This window comes from Scophthalmus maximus, chromosome 11 (genome assembly GCF_022379125.1).
Source record: "Scophthalmus maximus strain ysfricsl-2021 chromosome 11, ASM2237912v1, whole genome shotgun sequence".
Lineage (NCBI taxonomy): Eukaryota > Metazoa > Chordata > Actinopteri > Pleuronectiformes > Scophthalmidae > Scophthalmus > Scophthalmus maximus.
Window position 1 is genome coordinate 19,171,429 of NC_061525.1, and position 6,000 is coordinate 19,177,428.

The 6,000-nt window shown below is 45.4% G+C and overlaps 1 protein-coding gene across 2 annotated transcripts in view; it reads right to left on the reverse strand.

Annotated features, from left to right (window-relative positions):
- Positions 1–5,823, reverse strand: part of LOC118298913 (eukaryotic translation initiation factor 4 gamma 1-like) — a 36,006-nt gene extending 30,183 nt beyond the window's left edge. The window contains exon 1 of one of the 2 annotated variants that reach the window (XM_035622114.2): positions 5,740–5,823. The gene's annotated coding sequence lies outside the window, so the exon portion shown is untranslated. Of the gene's footprint in view, positions 1–4,603; positions 4,730–5,739 lie in introns of those variants that run through there. The other variant, XM_047335413.1, reaches the window with a different exon arrangement.
- Between the last annotated feature and the right edge of the window lie 177 nt (positions 5,824–6,000).

Consider the following 6,000-nt stretch of genomic DNA (forward strand, 5'->3'; position numbering starts at 1 on the left):
TATAAATATACGGCTCACTTATAAATAGTGAGCCGTGGTGGCATCAGGTGGGGATGGCCACTGATTCTTCCTCTACCTCCTAACTACTGCTTCAGCTGTGTTTTGGCTGGTCAGTAGCCTACAGACGTCCTTGTATTGTTCTCCCACCTTTGTGAAGCCACAAAAATCTGGTTTCGTACAAGTTCAGGCCATTTCATAACATGTGGAGCCATGTTGCATTAGACACAATCCAGGAAAAACTTGAGCACTCTGTGGTGTGCTATCATCCGTAACAAGAAATTGTCTGTTCAGAATGGATCTATATTATCGATGGAGCACAACTGTAATAAATATTTGCATGGGGGGGAATTAAACACCACCTCCAAAACATGGATTGTAAAAAAAACCTGAGATCATCTCCACAGAATACTCAGTTCCTTAATTATAAGCTGTTTAATACGGTATTTTTTAAGATAATACTTTTCAAAAACTTTTTTTTGTGAAATCCTGCAATCCGGATTTATTGTTGATGTAACTTAATTGCTTTTTACTAATTTAAAACTTAAAAAGCATTCAGTAAACATCTGATACCAAAGCTCTTCTGTTTATCTGTAGTTTAAAATCGGTTTACCTCACAGAGATTTACAACAACGTGTTTGTAAAGTAACATGAGGTCAAGATGTTCAGTCAACGCTATTTGTGGCTTGTGCAAAATTTCAATTACATGAGGGGTTTTTTTTAGCAGGTTTAGAGATAAGATAAAATAGGATTTTATCAATCCCACACTGGGGAAATTCCCTTGTTATAGCAGCAACAAGCATCAAGGCATCAGGACAGAGACTTACCCTATAACAATTATGACCGGTTCATATAAGGACACTAGAGCTGATAACAATTCAATGTACCCTAACAATTTGTCTGACCAAAGTTTAATTGTTTTCGACCTGAGTTCACATTTCCTACAATAATTTATTGTTGTTTTTTATCAACTGGCAAACTTTCCTTAATTTTTGCACCTAAACCTTTTTATTCAGTTCGACTCTGAGCACATTTTCGCACAGACAGTATACATAAGAAATAATGAACAATTTATAATGCAGAATAGATGAAACTATTTAGACAATTTTTACACAGTTATGTCACCAAACAGATACTACAGTCATTTATTTGATTGCAGTGAAATCACCCTCCTTCGGTTCTATGGTCATAGTAATGATGAAACATTTGCTATTTATATCCAAAACCTACATTAAGTATGTCTCTGACTCACTCTCACACACGCGCACACACACACGCACGTACACCGGTGCAGCAGTGTAAAAAGCCTGAGTCATGATGAATCAGGGTGTTGTTTCTTTTTTCAAAGAAGAGGAAATCACCCTGCAGAAAGGGCTACAATCACCACTGTTACCATGACTATATCAACACACAAACAAAAGGAGACAGAAAGACAATGGATTTGAACTGAGCGACGGTTTCCATACAGCCGGATGAAATCTCTTGCTTAGAAAAACCCTGAGTTACACTGATGGTCACCCACACTGGAGCCTTGGAGCTTAGAGAATGGCAGCAATATAAGACAGGGGGTAGATTTAAAGATGAATAAAATGTGAGTGCTGTGCATTGTACTTCTGAAGTTATCATTTAAATCTTTATGAGAAACTCATTAAAAGATCTTTTTTTAAATAAAGACTCAGGCAGTAAGCACTTCAAAGACTGATCCAGAGTCAGAAAGCTTGTCAGACCGAGCAGGGCTGGCTGGAAGATGAAATGCTGACTACACAGTCTCGGGGCTAAAATAGGGTCTAAGACTAACACTGCCTCGGAGCCTTTACTACTCTCACTGGCAAACGCACAACTTAAAAACCTTTAGGCATTTGGGGAAATGCTCCATCCTGCAGGAATGAGATGTGGTCTGATTCAACTATTTTGCCAGTGACGGACACAATATCAACACCACATAGGTTAGTCTGCAGAATTTATGAAAGAGGTTAATGAGTCAAAATCCTGGGTACAGTCTGCAGCACTGCAGGACTAGCAAAGAGAGGGTGGTGGTACCCCAGAGGGCCCCATTTCTGAAGGAATCTGTGTTTTAGGGGGAGGTATGTGAGCAAATGAAAGGCACCCTCGCCCCACAACTGATCACACAACGTCCGGTCATTTGAGCTGGTCTGACATACAGCACCATGGAGATCCAGCCACCAGCACCACTGCTGGTGAGACATGCTCATTCAACTGTTGCATAAGCCTTAGCATGCACTGCCATAACCCGCTAAGGAGAAGAGTGGGAGAACATTTTGTCACAGAACTTGGCTATCATGTCACCCACCGTAGAGGGGGTGTAGCCACTGTGAGTTTACTACTGTCTGTACACACATCATTTTTATTTACTGTACCCAGTGCAACTTAGCTGTTAAATAAAGTGCTAATTACTGCTTTTCTCCAATACTACTGATGTGGAGAAGTAAGCAAACTTTACAGCCCGATGACATCAGTAAAAATATATGAGTCATTGTGAATTCATTGCCTTGCTGCAGATTTCACGGCACTTTAAAAATGCCATAATATACAATGAACACACAGATTCCTCAGCTTATGCTAAAAGCCTTTTGAAACTTACTTATACTTTTAGTTGCTCCTCTATTGTACACAGCTCACGAGGCTGCAGGCTGAAATCTGTACCTGCCACACAGCTATGGTAATAACACAGTGACACAAAAAGGTCCAGTAGCAAAAGACACCACTTAACTCTCTACTGGATCACTTTAGCTGTTAACTTAGGCTCAAATTTAGATTGTAGTCAAAGGGAAGCTGCAGGTCTGTTACGTTTGAAAAAACCAAGTGTTTCTTGGTCAACCATTAATAGGCAGGGTCAACACATTTAGGACAAATCAGGCCTATATTCAAGTTCACTGACCTTAAAAGAAGGGAATCAAAGTTATGTGCGCTAACTGAGAGGTTTCGTCGGAACAGTCAAAACCATTCTGAATTTTATCTATACTGTGGGTTTATCTCCAAAGATCCTGGATACTACATTTCCCAAGATGCAACCAAATGGAGCGTGACATTCAGCAATCCCCATCTGGTAAATTCACACACCCTTCTGACTCCACAATCCCAGTTTGGCACATTTCTGTTACAACATTAAAAGTCTCAGGGCCAATTTCAGATAAGCCCGATGATTTTGTCAGGGATATTCAGTGAGACTTTAGAACGCTCTCACCAGGGCCATGGAAGACACTGTACCATTGTTGACTATTACTTCTCATGACAAGTACTCTCCATATGCCCCCCAAAAATTTATGGAATGCTCCTTTATCGCAAAGTTACAGCGACTTAAACACTGAGAAAAACTGTAGATTTCACAGAACCAGCACAATCTTTACGACACTGCTCTCTGCCACAGACACCGGTCGAAACCTGAGACAAACCCGGTTTTCCATGATCACATTTCAAACCATCTAGTGTCAGTGACGAGCACATAAAAGCAAATGTTTAATTAAGTCGGACATGTCAAGCTGAGAAGGATGCAATGGCAGTGAAAGCTTAGCTCCAGTGACACAGCATCACACCAGTGCAGCCTTGTTCTTCCCGCCCATGTTCCTCTGGTTAACTAGAATTCTGCTAACACCCAAACAGAGCCCAGACTCCAGGCGCCACTTTTTTTTTTTACAACAGGAAGCCGAGCAGTGTCCTCCTGTCAGACAAACTGGTTCTGACACATGTATTTGTCTTACAATTATTCTTCTACTATAACCTCCATTCATTCTGCATGGTACTGGACTGGTGAGAGGCAAACAGAGACTCTGTAGACGAAGGGATAAACATCTGTCCATATTAGCTATATATCTTATCCGTGAGTCATGCATGGGGAAACAGCATCCATCTTGGACCTTACGTCTCAGCTGTAAGGCCACATGTCTGCAGTCCCCACCACCTGCCTCCTGTCTGCTGCAGCCAACAGTAGTGAAGTGACTTATCATTGCACATTAACATACAAGTGAAGCCGCCCTCTCGACAAACAGCCCGTTCATACCAGGCTCGTTATCCTGTGGTAAACCACACCGGCATCTCGCCTGCTGCACGAGTGGGGACACCTCGGCTATGACACAGGGGCGTGTCTGTCTGTCTGTCTGTCTGTCTCTCTGTCTGTCTGTCTGTCTGTCTACGCACACACGACGTACAACAGGGACGGCTACTATCCATGAGATTGCGATAAGCACGTCGTGTAAATCCTGCCCAAAACCCCCGCAGAGGAGCGGGGGGCGTAGACGTGCTGCTGGGTGTTTGTGCTGTTAGCCGCTGTGTGCTAACTTCCCCGGGCCCAGTCTGGATTTACCACGTGGTTTCTCCTGCTATTGGCGCGATGCACATCGCAGCTGCCGGCTTGGTGCCAGCCACACCTCAGCATTTCATCGGCCACGACAACCTCCCGGCTCGCGTGAGACACGAGCCGTACCCACGACACGGCGTGTCGGGCAGTGCTCGGAGAGGACGGCCGTGTGAATGAATGGAAGGGGAACACTAACCGAGATAGCTGTCAAGCTAAGGGGGTAGCTCCTGGCTGCTAGCTCGTATGTCCGTGTCCACTAGCTCAGGGTGCAACTCGCGTTCGATCGCTCACCGTCGCATTGGAAGCCCTACGCCGGCCGGGTGTAAACACAGAAGCAGCCCTGTCGACGGTGTCGTGACACGGATGAGTAGTGGACGCGGGCAGACTGAGTCAGCCACCTCCGTTTCATTCCGCCGCCACACAGTTTAGCAACACCACCACCACCACCACTGCGACAGCCTACGTTTGCATGATGCATCACAAGCGGTGCTGATGAGAAAGTCCCACATCTTCCGAGTAGCATTACAGATGAACCCCTGAATTGCACCGCGACCTGTCACCTCGCCCGCCCGGGGGGGGGGGGGGGGGGGGGGGGGGGGTCTCGGCGAATGCGCCCGGGGGGCTACAAGGTGTAACAACAACCATTCTTGCGAATAATCTTCTCATAATTCCATTGTGAATGTTAAAACTGCCAGTCAATATCTGACAGCATACACTTGTCAAATACCTTTTGGCAGTCTGGGTGACTGGGGGTCGTTAGGATCTCCTACCTGTCCATCCCTATTTTGATTGCACATACAGATTGCTGCCACCAACAGGTATCAAGTTATGAGCGTACGCATGTCATTTAAAGTCACACCTGTCAACAGACACAACTCCTCACACGACCACGCACTGCGCGGCGGCTCGAGCCAGGGTCACAACCCGGCGTCGACACAACCACAGTGATTCAACCTGCTGCTACCTTACACCGCCTCCCGTGTGGCTAGCTAGCAGGCAGCTAGTAGCATGAATTGCGCTAACCGGCGAAAACAACAACATTGTGACGCGACAGTCCATTTGTCGAGTGTCATATATAACACACACGCGCGCGCGTGCTCGCTCGCGATGCAAAGTGTTTTATGAATGAGTAGTAAGAGCTCAGCGTGGCCGTCCACGGCGACGTTAAACCCGGCTAAAGTGAAGAAAGAACACCCACGTCGTTCTAGCACGGGATGCTAGCGACGAGCTAACTAGCTAGCTAATCCCTGAAAACACAGCAGGAACCCGAGTCCTCGGGAAAGTCGCCGCACACCGCTAACTGTGCGTATCACACGCTGAACGCGCACTCGAGCCTTCCAACGGAGCCGCCGTGTGACAATGGCCTGGCAGTTGACTGTTAAATTGATCATTTCAATAAAGAGTGTGGCTTAGGACCGCGGCGTTACCTTTTCTCTCCTTGAGTCCGCAGAGCCGGACGGACGGAAAATCTTCCCGGAAGCCGGTAGCAAGGTAATTCCGGCAAAATCCCATCACGTGAAACCGTCCCTGGAAAATACTGTGACGTCATATCTTTATTGTGTCCTGTTTTCCATTTAAAAAAACAAAACAACGCGTAAAGAAATTAGCAAAAAAGTCTTTATGGAAAAATACTTTCTTCTGTCCCTTTTTTTATGGACTATATACTTTTCTATTTTTTCTCTTCATGT